Source organism: Macrotis lagotis, chromosome 5, assembly GCF_037893015.1.
Source record: "Macrotis lagotis isolate mMagLag1 chromosome 5, bilby.v1.9.chrom.fasta, whole genome shotgun sequence".
In the NCBI taxonomy this organism is placed as follows: Eukaryota; Metazoa; Chordata; class Mammalia; order Peramelemorphia; family Peramelidae; genus Macrotis; species Macrotis lagotis.
The window spans coordinates 35,311,778-35,326,582 of NC_133662.1; the positions used below are offsets into that span (position 1 = coordinate 35,311,778).

General features: G+C 40.0%; 1 protein-coding gene across 1 annotated transcript in view; it reads right to left on the reverse strand.

Moving 5' to 3' along the window:
* LOC141523752 (glutathione S-transferase-like) overlaps positions 1-14,805 on the reverse strand; it is a 78,782-nt gene that overhangs the window by 13,820 nt on the left and 50,157 nt on the right. The gene's annotated exons all lie outside the window — the stretch shown is intronic.

Consider the following 14,805-nt stretch of genomic DNA (forward strand, 5'->3'; position numbering starts at 1 on the left):
CATCTGTGGCTGGGGTTGAGGCTTCTTTTGTGAGACTATCCATCCAACATGCGTGGAGCTAAGCCATTTTTAGCTCTTTTAGCTTCCCATTGCTCAACATCCTCCCACAAAGGAATTCTCCAAGCCTCCACAGTATTTTGGGTGGGGAAAAATAAATTCCTTTTAGTTCCTATCAAGAATTTTGCAGATAAATGTCAAGTAGAATTTATTGTAAAACATTGTTTTAATTTTTCCCTTCTACTCCCAACATCAAGCATAGTACCTTGCACACAGGGTTGAAATGAAAAAAGAAAAAGAATTTTTCAGATAGAGGTCAGAACCACATTAAATTATATCACAACTTCAATAACCTTCAAAGAACCACTTAGAAACATTATGGGATACAAGGACAGGGCTAGCAACCTCTTCCCTGAATTCCTGTTGTTGCAACCAAGACCCTGATTTTCTTAGTTGTTGCTGGGTTGTTTCAGTTGTGTCTGATTTTCCTTGAGCCTATTTGGGGTTTTCTTGGCAAAGATACTAGAGTGGTTTGCCATTCCTTCTCCAGCTCATATTATAGATGAGGAAACTGAGGCAAACAGGGTAAGGTGATTTATTCAGGGTCACACAGCTTATATGTGTTTGAGGCCAAATTTGAACTCATGAAGATGAGTCTTCCTGACTCCAGCCTGGTAAGTATCCACAATACCACTTTAGTGCCCTCACTGGTTCATAGTAACCACTTAAAATCCAATGTATCATCCTGGGGAAGCTACTTAACTTCTCTGAGGATCAGGAATTCTATGAAACTAAAGTCACAGAACAGTTTAAATTCATAGGCTAAAGTCCCTCTGCATTGGTAGAGGAAGTTTACTCACTGGAAGTTTCCTATACTAGTAAAATAGCAGAGATAACCCTAACCCTTGTCCCCTTTAACCACCTCCCCCACCCGAAATTTCCATCACTCAGCTCAATGTCTGCATATAATAAGATTTTAATACATGCTTATTGAATTGTATTGGAACATCTCTTTATGAGTTCCATTCCTTTATCATTGGAAGTGGTAACAATTGAAAGTGGTAACTATGTTCACAAGTTGATTTTTTTAATCATTAAACATTTTATTAAATGCTTTCTATTGATTTATGCTACATGGAAGCCCCAGCAACTTAATGATTAACCCTTCGGTTAGTCATTTAAAATAGCCAGTTTTGAGCCTCAGGAAAAGATGGCATACTAGAATTTTTTCATATTCATTTTTTATTCTACTAAAAGTTTTTATAAGCTGTATTACAAGGGCAGGCCCCTGATATCAGATATGGATAATATTTGTGACTTCAGCACAATTTTCAGATGTTGTTAAGTTGAATGTTTTTAGGTAACGTCTGACATGTCAAATAATAAGGTCAAACCAAAGAGGGCAGAAAATCAAAGCAAAGGGCAACTGAAGCAGCCAGTCTAAACAAATCTTGGGATAGAAACCAGCATGGATATAATCTGCTTGCAAAAGGGACCTTGGAAAGCCATAGAACTTGAATAACCCTTTTATTTGTACAAAAGAACTTTTTTCTTTTTAAAATTAATTAATTTTATTTTCCAATTATATGTAAAGATAGTTCTCAGCATTCATTTTTGTTTTCTCCCTCCCACTCTTCTCTTCACTGCCGTAAGATAGCAAGTAATCTGATATATTTTCATATTAGTCATGCTGTGAGAGAAGAATGAGAACAAAAGGGAAAAAAAACTAAGAAATGAAATTTAAAAAACTGAAAATTGTATGCTTTGATTTGCATTCAAACTTATAGTTCTTTCTTGATGTGGATAGCATTTTCCATCACAAGTCTTTTAGAATTGTCTTTGATTATTGTATTGCTGAAATGAACAAGTCCATCATATTGATTATCACCCAATGTTGTTAGTATTATGATATTCTTCAGGTTCTGCCTCACTTCACTCAACATCACTTCATGCAACTCTTTCCAGGCTATTCTGAAGTCCTGTCCCTCATGATTTCTTACAACACAACAGAACACTAGAGTAATAAAACATCACATTTATATAACACAACTTGTTCAATCATTCCTCAGTTGATGGTCATTCCCTCAATTTCCAATTCTTTGCCACCACAATACAGAACTGTTATGAATATTTTTGTATTTGTGATCTTTTCCCTTTTTTATGATCTCTTTGGGATATAGACCTAGTAATAGAATTACTGGATTTTAGGGTATGCACAGTTTTATAGTCCTTTGGGAATAGTTCCAAATTGCTCTCCAGATGGGTTGAATCAGTTCACAACTCCACTGACAGTACATTAGCACCCCAGTTTTCCCATAGCCCCTCCAATATTTATCATTTCCCTTTTTTGTCATATTAGTCAATCATATAGGTGTGAGGTGGGACCTCAGAGTTGTTTTAATTTGCATTCTCTAATTAATAGTGATTTAGAGCATTATTTCATATGACTATAGATAGCTTTAATTTTTTCCTTCTGAAAACTTCCTGTTCATATCCTTTAACATTTATCAATTGGGGAGTGATATATCAAAAGAGCTTTTTTCAACTGATCTTTTTTTTTTATGTTTTAGTTTTAGTTTTTGCAAGGTAGTGGGATTAAGTGACTTGCCCCAGGTCACACAATTAGGTAATTATAATTTCTGAGACTGGATTTGGACTCAGGTCCTCCTGACTCCAGGCCAGCACTCTATCCACTGAGCCACCTATCTACCCCTTAACTAATCTTTTTCAAATGGAATAGCTCATTCACTGAATCCAAATTTTCTGAAGAAAGAAAACAGAGTATATATGTGTACACTAAGCATTATAGATTGATCATTAAATATTAGCACAAAAGAAGTAAAAGAAAATGAATCATAGAATTGTGTTATACACTGAATGTGTTCTATATTGAATTTCAATATTCCACCTAGTATAAGAATCCTCTTGTACCTTCACTGACAAAAACGGTCATTCAACCTTTGATTGAAAATTTCCAATGATAAGTATGTTACTTTCTTGGAAAGCAGTCTTATCCACTGTTGGCAAGACAAAATTGCTAGAATGTTCTTTCTTACATTGAGTCAAAAATTGTCACCAAACAACTTCCAGGCATGGTATTGATTTTGCCCTATTTAACACCACAAATTTTTTTCTCTGTTCCATGTCATGGATCTTCGAAAATCTGGAGAGAGCTCACTTGTTCACATGTGGTTTCTCTTCTCCTATCATGTGATCATATCAGTGACATGTTTCAGCCAACTGCCCAAGTTAACAACATATGGTTCATTGCAATTGGCATCAGGGGGTTAGCCTCACTGATATAGCAGCGTGATTCAAGGAAAAGAATACTGAATTTGGAGTTAAAGGAACTGGTTCAAACCTTGCCATGGGTAAAATGTAGTATGGGACAAGACATTTAATCTCATTGGTTTTCACTTTCCTCAACTGAAAAAGGAGGGTATGGGAATAGATATCATTAATTAATATCTATTAGACTCAAGAACTTCCAGTAACAGCAGCAGGTCATGGAGACTAGATGGTTCACTTGTAGCAAGTATTGCTTTTAGTCATATCTGACTAAATATATAAAAGCTTCATGTTCCCATTTGTAGTTTTCTTGGCAAAGATACTGGAGTGGTTTGCCATTTCCTTCTCCAGCTCATTTTATAGATGAGAAACTGAGGCAAACTTGTGACTTGCCCAAGGTCACACAGCTGGTCAGATTCTGAGATTGGATTTGAGCTCAGGTCTTCCCAACTCTAAGCACAGCCCTTTAGCTACTGTGCCATCTTATTGCCAGACTTTCTTTATAGTACTTAGCATAATATTGGGGACCTGGCATTTAATATATTCAAATTGACTGACTGATTGAATAGCCTTCTACCTGATCTCTCTGCCTCCAGTCTCTCCTCAATCTAATCCACACTCAGCTATCACAGTAAATTTTCTAATGTATAAGTCAGTATCAGAGGCAAGATTCGAATCTAGGTCTTCTTGTCTTCAAGGCCCAGTCCTCCAACCATTAACCTACACTGACTCTTACTTTATACTATCTGTTTAAAAGTTAAACCATCATGCTTAATTTTTGAGATCCAGGAAAAAAATAATTTATTCAAGCTAAGGAAATTTGCCAAATATTTCTAATTCTTAATAATAGGATAATTTAAGTAACATTATTTCTAGGTTCAAGGTAAACATTTAACATGGGGTGAGGATGTTCCCATGATACACTTCTTATTTTAATTTGCATTATTGACAATGATATTCTTAATATTTTCCCTATTACTTTCATAATTCTGTACAATCAACAAAACTATAAATTTGCCAATTACCAAGATGCAAAAACCCACACTGAAAATTTAATGATTGGCTGTCAGAAAGACTCAGAGCTAGCACATCCCTGACTTAGGTTAGTGGTTAGTTTAGCAGTTAGGTGGCATAGTGGATAGTGTAATAAGGCCTGGAGTGGGGAAGACCTGAATTCAAATCCAGCCTCCACTTACTAGCTGTGTGAGCTTGGGCAAGTTATTTAACCTCTATCTGCCTCACTTCCCTCATCTATAAATTGGAGATTTATATCCTCCATTCACAACAAATAAATTGTGAGTATCAAATGAGATGATAATTCTAAAGTACTTACCTGAGTGCCTAGGAAATAGTAGGAACTATATAAATGTTAGCTATTATTAGTAATCCCAGATTTTCTTATTTAATTCAAATTATGCTTCTGGTTGCCCAGCATATGAAGCTATGCCTACTCCAAAATCTTTCAGGTAAGTTATGTAAAGAGAAGAGGCATATCTTGCAGAAGAGGTGACATGGAAAAAATTCTTTTATTCTCATTTTTTCCATTAAATATCTCTGTGACTCAATGAAAATCTCAGCTTCTTTCTGACCTTCAGTTTTCTCATCTAAAAAATAGTGGGAGGAGGGCAACAAGGAGGGACAGTTGGAATCTAAAATTCCTTCCAGTTCCATCAGTCAGTTCTTAGTATCTGCTATATAGTAACATAATTTTAGAACTGGAAGGGACCTTTGAGACCATGGAGCAAATACCTTCATTTTACAGATGGGGAAATGTAGACTCAAAAGTAACTTGCCCAGGTCACACAGTTACTAAATATCTGAGACAGGTCTTCCAGACTCCAAATCTCAATCCCTTGGCCATCAATAAATGTTTATTGATTGATTGGCAATAGGTTTCTGTTACAGTATGAAATGCTCTTCACATGAGTTTTGGTTTGGAGCTGAAGATAATTTATCTATAAAGACTTGCAGGGGCGGCTAGGTGGCATAGTGGATAGAGCACTGGCCCTGGAGTCAGGAGTTCAAATTTGACCTCAGACAAGTAATAATTACCTAGCTGTTTGGCCTTGGGCAAGCCACTTAACCCCATTGCCTTGCAAAAACCTTAAAAAAAAAAAGACTTTCAAAACAGTATTTGAATTCAAATGTCTATTTTATCACTGACATTCTAGCTCTATCAATTAGTAGAACTATATAAAAACAATTTTAGAACTTGAAGGGGTCATTCTGATTATCCTACAATAGTTTTCTCTCCCACTTTTAAGATGAGAACATCTCAGAGACAATTTGTTCCAGTTTAAAGTAACCAGATGTAAACACATTTTTGTGAACCTCACCCACTCCTTGTTTTTAGATCCCATATCTCAATCTGATTTTTTTTTCACATAATCAGTATATAAAAGCCAAAACCTGAACCTAGGTCAACTCAGCTTCAAGGTTAACCTTTTTTTTTTTTGATTTTTAGAAGTTTGACCTCACTCTTGGCCATTACCACCAAGTAAATATTATACCAAAAAAGGTTGTATCAGGTTTTATACCTCAAGAATCATCAGATGCTAATAATCTGAGCTTGATTTATTGTTTTATTGCTTGTCTAGATTTAGACAAGTACTAATAAATTAATAAATAGATTAAATTTAAAAGTATATGTTCCCAAGATTGTTAAGTATTTACTAGCACCCCCATAATACCAGTTAGTGATAATGCTGCAAATAGACTTTTGATCATTCCCCATTATCTGATTCCTTATCATGTCATGGAGGTAACACAGGTCTCTTGAATATCTTGCCATATGGTGTGGATTACTGGTAGAATGATGAACTTTATGCCAATTTCCCAAGATTAACCTAGCCAAGTTGAAAGTGTCCATTAGCAAGGTGGCTACAGGGTGAGGTGTTTTTTAAGCTATACAGATCAATCAAGGACCCTCAATCAATCAAGAACATTTTCTCAGCACCAAATATTAACAGGCACTGTACCAAGAGCTGGAAAGCCAAAGACAAAGTAAAAACAGTTCCTGCCCTCAAAAACCTACATTCTAATGGAGAAACAACTTACGATAAGATAGAGTACATGAATGATAACCTTTGACAGAATGGCACTGGAAGCTGGTAAGACCAGGACAGGTGTACTGGAAGAGACATTACTTGACCTGAGAGTTAAAGGGAGCCAGGGATTCCAAGAGTCAGAGATTGGGAGGAAAAACATTTGAATTTTGGTGAACAGCCTGAACAAAGGCCTAGAGATGAAGGATGGAGTATCATTTGTAAGAACAGAAAGTAGATTGCTTTGTCTAGAACTTAAAGAACATGGAGAGGAATAGTGGAAAGGTAAGAAGGATCCAGGTTGTGAAAAGATGTAGATGTCAAACTTTGAAATATGGGATCTCAAAGATTATAGGAAGGCCTTGAAGTTAATTGAGTGATATAATTTGATATAGATTGATCAAAGCTTTAGGAAAAATCACTTTGGAAACTGAATTGATACATTAAAAAGGGAGAGAAATACATAGAGAAAACCAACTAGTAAGCTACGGTATTAGACCAGGTAATGTGAGGAAAGGGCCTAATTGGAGTGCCAGTTGGGAATATCTGCAAGAGAAAGAATTTCTAGAATTTATTAAATTTGGAAACTAAGTAGATATGTAGAGTTAGTGGGAGGAGTTGATAATGATACTGAAGCTTTAATCTCAGGTGATAAATGGGGAAGAAAATGAGTTCATTTTTTGAACCAGATAGAAACAGACAAATAGATATAGATATGTATGCATCATAGAATCATATTAATGGAGATGATAATTGGACTCATGGTAACTGATGAGATCACTGAGAGCATAAAGAGAAAAGAACCAGTAAAAGACTGGAAAGAACAGTCTGACAGGTAGAAGGAAAAATCAAGGGACAGCAGAGGCCTGAAAACCCCAATCGAGAGTGTATCCAAGAGAAGAAAGTGCTTGATGTTGCAGAGAGGTCAAGAAAGATGAGGTTCAAAAAGAGAACAATTGGTCTGGCAATTAAGAAATCATTGGTAACTTTGGAAGCAGTAGTTTTTATTAAAGTTAGGAGGCAGGTCAAAGATGCTTTTGTAATAGTTTGTCCCACTTGGTAAAAGAATGCATTCCTTCCTCATTGCTACCTCATAGGATGGGGATGATATTTATATTTAGAGTAATTGATTTATGGTTTGCTGACTGCTGGAAAAGTCAAAAATAGTCCAGGAGGACATAATGAAATGTAACATCCCACCTCACAACAGAAAGGGGACAAAGAAAAATTTGCCTTTTCCCTCCCCGCGATCAATTTCCAAGCCCCCAGTAAACGTTATCAGTTCACCGTCCTACCGCAGGGAATGGCCAATAGCCCCACCCTGTGCCAGCTTTACATGGATACTCTGCTACATCCTATCAGAAAAGAATTCCCGAATTGCATGCTCATACATTACATGGATGATATCTTGATTGCAGCACCTTCTGTGACGGGGGCTCGGGCTTGCTTGCAACGCACCACCCATGTCCTCCGCAAGAAGGGGCTTCACATAGCCCCGGAAAAGGTACAGATGGATTTCCCCTATGATTACTTGGGGCATAGGATTTTTCCGGGAAAGATTAGTAGGGCACTTCCTCGGATCAATGTCGAGGGATACACTACTCTTAATGATTTTCAGAGGCTTGTTGGCGCCATACAGTGGCTGCGTCCCGCTATGCCCCTCCCATCCTCCTTAATGCAACCTCTATATGATGTCCTTAAAGGCGACTCCCATCTGTCATCCCCTAGAAGTTGGACCCCCCAGGCAAGACAGGCGCTCTCGGAAATTTTCCGCAGAACCTCTTCCTTCTTGGTTCAATACGACCCGGAGTCGCCTGTCCTCTTCCACACACTGGGGGACAGTTCCCTGGGCTGGGGATGTTTATTCCAGAGACATGGATGCCTTGAATGGCTATACCCCCGGACCACTAAGAGCATCATCCGGGACCGGTGGGAGGCCCTGGCCTTATTTTGCCTTCAGGCCTCAGAGCGATGCCAGCGTCTCTTTGGCCTCTTGCCTGTCCTCAACTTTACCCTCCCAGAGGAGGTGACCCACTCGCTAGTTGATAGATCTATCGCTTGGGCCACTGTCCTGACTACCCTCTCTCAGACCAGACTCACGCCACCTCCCGTGGTTAGAGTGTTCGCTGAACTGCACCTTTCCCGCCCACGCCCTCTAGTGTCCCCAGAACCAGTGACCGGCCCTAATGTCTTCACTGACGCTACCAGGTTGGGCCGTGCTGTGGTCCATGACCCTGCTAGACCCGCCACCTGGATTTTTGATACCCCCTTTGACTCCACTCAGAAGAATGAACTATATGCTATACTTCAGGCTTTCCGTCTCTACAGAGACACCCCTTTTAATCTTATTACTGACAGTATGTATTGTGCCATGCTAATCCCTCGTTTAGAAGATGCCTTCATTTCCTCGACTTCTTCCATTAGCCCACTCCTTATACAGCTACAATCCTCCCTCCGTGATAGAAACCACCCCCTGTTTGTTCTTCACGTGCGCTCTCACGTTTCTTCCACCGGCCCCATATTCCAGGGCAATGCGGAGGCAGATAGGGCTCTCTTGTTAAACCTGTCCACACCTGCCCAGCTGGCACATGGTAAGTATCACTTGTCATCCAGGTCACTCCGGCGCCTATACAGCATTCCCCGGAAGGAGGCTCGCCAAATTGTGCGCTCCTGCACTTCTTGTGCTCCCTTTAGACAAGCCCTCCCCACGGAGGGGTCTAACCCACGTGGGGACGGCCCCAATGCTCTTTGGCAGATGGACATTACTCACCTGGGTCGTAAGTACATCCATGTCTCGGTGGACACCTTCTCCTCCTTCACCTTCGCCTCTCTACAGCCAGGAGAAGCGGTTAAACACGTTCTCTCACATCTATATGCCCAGATGGCTGTCTTAGGCGTCCCCTCGGCTATCAAAACCGATAATGGGCCCGCCTACACCTCGAGAGCCTTTGCTTCCTTTTGCAAAGAATTTTCCATTTCCCATTCCACCGGGATCCCTTACAATCCCACTGGCCAAGCTTTGGTAGAAAGAGCAAATCGCACACTCAAAACTACGCTCTTTAAACAGAAAGGGGGAGTTGGCAGGTCACTGACCCATTCAGACCTGTCTCAGGTACTATTTACCATGAATTTCCTACAAGTCAGGGATGACGGCACTACAGCCGCCCAGAGATTTTTCTCCCCAAAAGGACATGCTAAGAAAGAACCAACGCTCCTGCCCTCTCCCACCAAGGCCCTACCAGGCTCTAAAGTCATGTGGAGAGATGAAGAGGGAGGTTGGCATGGCCCTGTAACGGTAAAGAACAGAAGACAGGGCCACCTGTCATTTCATCCCGAGGATAAGATAGAAGAGCCAGAAAGATGGCTCCCTGTTTACAAGATAAGAGACCTTGATTAATGCCCAACCCTACGGGGTGAGAGGAATTTCTTCCTTTTTCAGGCCTTCTGATCGTCGTAGGGATCCTTGGAGGTGCTCCATCTGAAGGAAATCCGACATGGGGAATACTCCGAGTTATTCCCTCTCCCCTTCCGGTAGCACGGAACTCCCCGATCTACCCTCGCCTGCTAGTGACCAATACATCGATGGGGCTCCCTTCTGCATATATGGACCCCGCTGAAGCACCGGTCCAGAACTCCTTCTGCTGGGACCTGAACAACTCCCTATGTTTCGACATCGGGGAAGAAAATCGGTCCTGGAACTTCAACTCCACAGGGCAGAACGATTTTAACTATAGCACTGCCCCGACTGACCCCTGCGTCGGCCTTTTCCCGCAGACGACTGTCAGCCCAGCAGGGACAAAAAAGGGGACCCAGCTCCGAGGCCTTCTGGGTTGGCGACCCCTGGTGAATCAAACTCAACGGGACTTCACGATTCCTCGGTGGGGCCCCTCATATGTGGCCACAGGGGAAGACATCGAGGATCCCATACCATGGAGGGATTGCCAGATGGCGGGAGGGTACCCCCTTGAGGGTGAACAAGGACGCTGATTCTGGGAATCACCCTACTTGTTGTCTGTTTCTGCCGCCTAGCTAGGCGACAGAGGGGCTATATGCTTCTTACTCAGAAAGCCTTCATGGCCATGGAGACGGGGGAGGATCCCCAAGTCTGGCTAGCCGCCATGCATGACATGTGACACCTAGGGGTAAGATGAGGTAAACCCCAAGACGGGCAACCTCTCCTAACCCAGCCACCTAAGACAGGCCCTGAGGGTGTCGGGCGCCTAGGACGGGCAAGGTCCTGGGTTGAAGGAGATGACCTAAGACAGGGTTCCTCGCCCCCGGCTATCAGAGGCCAGTAGAAATGACACCGCTTAAGGCTAACCTCAGCACCGCTTAAGGTCACACCAAGTGATAACCTTGTAAAACAGAAAGGGGGAGATGTTGGGGGCGGGGGGAAGAGGCTTGGCGGTCGCTTAGCGGGGGAAACATAATCACCTTATAAGGGAATGTTACAGAACTCGGCCCCTCATTGAGTAAGAGTTCATGGGAGGGAGGATAGAAGGGATAAAAGTGTCTGCTGAGAGGTTGGGCGGAAGCGGGATGTGATCACAGAAGAATAAAGACTCATTATCCACCTCAGGTGCTCTGTCTGGTTCTTCCCCCATCAAAGAGTGGGGGCCGGAGGTACCCCGAAGACTCATCATGCGTTGGACTGGTGAGTAAGAGGACGGACTAGCATAAAGAAGCCAGCATTGTAAATAAAAACCCGGCAGGATGAATCAGGTTGATTCCCAAAGGTGGATAATCAGCCCTCATACCAGAGATACTAGTCCTCCCTGAACCAATTCATACACCCCAGGAAGGTGCTTGATGATGTTTATCCTTGGTTCTCAAAGAAGATCATGGCATCAGGGGAAGGTGATACCTTGACAAGCACATGAATTGGATTTAAGTGAGGGGGACATGCTAAGCCACTAGCCTCACTTTCTCCTCCAGACCCAGCTGATTCCAATGGCCATATATGAATCAGAATGACTGGAGAAGGCCCTGAGTGAGAGGCAATCAGGGTTAAGTGACTTGCCCAAGGTCACACAACTGATACGTATCTGAGGCAGGATATGAACTCCAGTCGTCCTGACCCAAAATTAGTGCTTTATCCACTGTACCACCTAGTTGCACCCAAGTGATTAATAAATATGTGTTGACTGATCTAATTCATCAGGGTTAGTATGAGTTGGGATAAAGTTCCTTAAAGCTTATACATAATATATATATACATATAGTTTTTTTCAATTTGGTAGGACCTGCTAGATCATGAATTTTACTGGCAGGACTATTGACAGCCCTCCATGCCATCAGGAGGTATCTCAGGAGAACTCTGCCCAAAAATTTAATAGGATTACCTGTTGAATGTGGAATATCCATTTTAATTGCTGTCACATCAAAAAAGAAAAAGGCATTCAGAAGTTACCATGAGGTGAAAATCTTTTGTTATAGTTACAACTTGATTAAATTTATTTTTAAAATTTATTTTATTTTTAATTTATAGAATAAAACAAGCATTCCTCTAATAGGGATAAAGATGATTGCACATGAAACTGCAAATCTACTATGTACAACTTGCTATTCCTCTTAGATATGCCACAAAGTTAAAGTTCATTGTTTAAAATTTAATTTTAAAGAGAATAAAGGAACCTGGTAGGATCATAAATTTAGAGCTACAAGGGACCTTAGGAGTCAAAGAATCCCACCCAAATAATCTCATTTCCTGAAGCCTAGGAAGAGTCACTTGTCCAATGTTCCTAAACCAGTAAAATGAAGAATTAGGGTTGGAACCCAGATCCTCTAACTGCATATTCAGTGTTCTTTCTTCTTTTTCAGAAAAAAATAAGAATGCATAATATATTGAATCTTTTAAATAAGCTCAATTTATGTTTCTTCCTTTGATATTGCCTTGTATTTTCAATACATCTTATAAGAACATAGTTTATTTACTTCTATTGTCTCCTCCCAGTAGAGAGTTCCTTGAAGCCCAAGACCATCATATATTTACCTTTCTTTTTATCTTGAGTGCTTAGCATAATTTCTGGCAAATAATAAGTACTTTAAAAACTCGTTGACTAACTGCTACCTCTCTTCTGCTATATTTTTTTCCTCGGGAGAAATAAATTCCCTCAGAATTAAATAATATTTTCCCCCTAAAGTTAATTCCTCATAAATATTGGTACTTCTGAAAGAGGAATTTTTAGATACAATCAAAAATTGTATATCACGTCACCTTATTTGAGAAATGAACTCATTAATGCTATTAATGTTATTTTTCCCAATTAAATTCAAAGATAGTTTTCGCATTCATCTTTTTGTAAGTTTTGAGTTCCATGTTTTTCTATTAGCTTCTCTTCCCTCCCCTCTCCCCATGGCAGAGAGTAATATGATATAGGTTGTATGTGAACAATGGTGTTTAACATATTTCCATATTAGTCATGTTGTGAAAGAAGAATCAGAATTAAAAGAGGTAAAAACCCATGAGAAAGAATAAAACATAAAACAAATTTTAAAAGTTAACATAATGTATTTTGCTCAACATTCAGACTCCACTTTTTTCTCTAGACATGTATGACATTTCCCAACACAAGTCTTTTTAAATTTTTTTTTATCACTGAACTACTAAGAGAAGCTGAGTCGATCCCATAGTTGATCATCTCAGTGTTGCTGTGCAATGTTCTCCTAGTTCTGAGCACTTCACTCAGCATCAGTTGATGGAAGTCTTTCCAGACTTTTCTGGTCAGCCTGTTCATGATTTCTTACAGAGCAAATCGCCCTCCATCTCATTCATATATCATAATTCTTCATCCCATTCCCCAACTGAAGGACATCCCCTCAATTTTCAATTCTTTGCTGCTACAAAAAGAGCTGCTATAAAATTTTTTGTACATGTGGGTCTTTCCCCCCTTTTTATGATCTCTTTAGGATACAGAACTAGTAATGGTATTGCTGGATCAAAGAGAATGCAGTTTTATGCCTTTGGACATAGTTCCAAATTGCTCTCCAAAACAGTTGGATCAAGAGGCAACTAGGTGGCACAGTGGATAGAGCACTGAAGCTGGAGTCAGGAAGGACCTGACTTCCAATCCAGTCTCAGACACTTAGTAATTACCTACCTATGTGACCTTGGGCAAGTCACTTAACCCCATTGCCTTGCAAAAAAAACTTCCTCTACTTCTAGGTGTAGTGGATAGTAATGAATTAGGCCAATGCTTTAAAATGAATTCTATCTGGGCAGCTAGGTGGTGCAGTGGATAAAGCACCGGCCCTGGAGTCAGGAGTACCTGGGTTCAAATCTGGCCTCAGACACTTAGTAATTACCTAGCTTTGTGGCCTTGGGCAAGCCACTTAACCCCATTCGCCTTGCAAAAATCTAAATTAATTAATTAATTAAAATAAAAAATAAAATGCATTCTATCTCAATCTTAATTAAAAGTTGACTTCTCTATATTAGAGGCTGCTGAAGATGCAGATGACTGCTTCAGAGTCGTCAAAATGGCCATTCATTCTTTATCTGGAACATGAAGAAAAACTCCATCTGGAGTACAACATAAAATGTGGTCATCCTAAAAAAGAGGTGTCTTTCTAAGGGATAGAGCTGAACAAAAGGCAATGTGGGCTAGTCAAAAATAGGTTCTAAAGTAGTAGAAAGAGATTCAGTAATTTTGTGGAGAGTTAGTTTGTTAGTAATTCCATTGATAGTATATCAAGGAAATCTTGAATATGTACAGAAGAGTGTCTACCAAGAAGGAAATTATAAATTCATCAAACAGAATGATTTCAGAAAAATCTGCAAAGACATACATGAACTGATACAAGGTGAAGTGAGCAGAATCAAAACATTGTACACAATAATAGCAATAATTGTAAGATGAGAATTGTAACTGTAAATGACTTCACTATTCTCAGCAATACAGTGATCCAAGACATTCCAAAAGAATTGATGATGAAAAATGCTATTTACCAGAGAAAGAACTGATGTCTTCTGAATACAGACTGAAATATCTTATTTTTCACTTCCTTCCTTCCTCCCTTCCTTCTTCCCTTCCTTCCTCCTTCCTCCCTCCCTCCCTTCTTTCTTTCCTTCTCTTTCTTTCTTTTTTCTTCCTTCCTTCCTTTTTCCCTTCTCTTCTTCCTTCCTTTTCCTTCTCTTCTTCCTTCCCTCCTTCCTTCCTTCCTTCCTTCCTTCCTTCCTTTCTTTCTTTCTTTTTTCTTTCTTTCTTTCCTTCCTTCTTCTTTTTCTTTTTCTCTTTCTTTCTTTCTTTCTTTTTTCTTTCTTTCTTTCTTTCCTTTCTTCTTCTTTTTCTTTTTCTCTTTCTTTCTTTCTTTCTTCTTTCTTCTTTTTCTTTCTTTCTTTCTTTCTTTCTTTCTTTCTTTCTTTCTTTCCTTTCTTCCACAATATGATTACACATGTGTAACCTATATTAGATTGTTTATCATCGCACAGAGGGAGAGAGAGAGGGGGGGGATAGAATTTGGAACTCAAAACTTA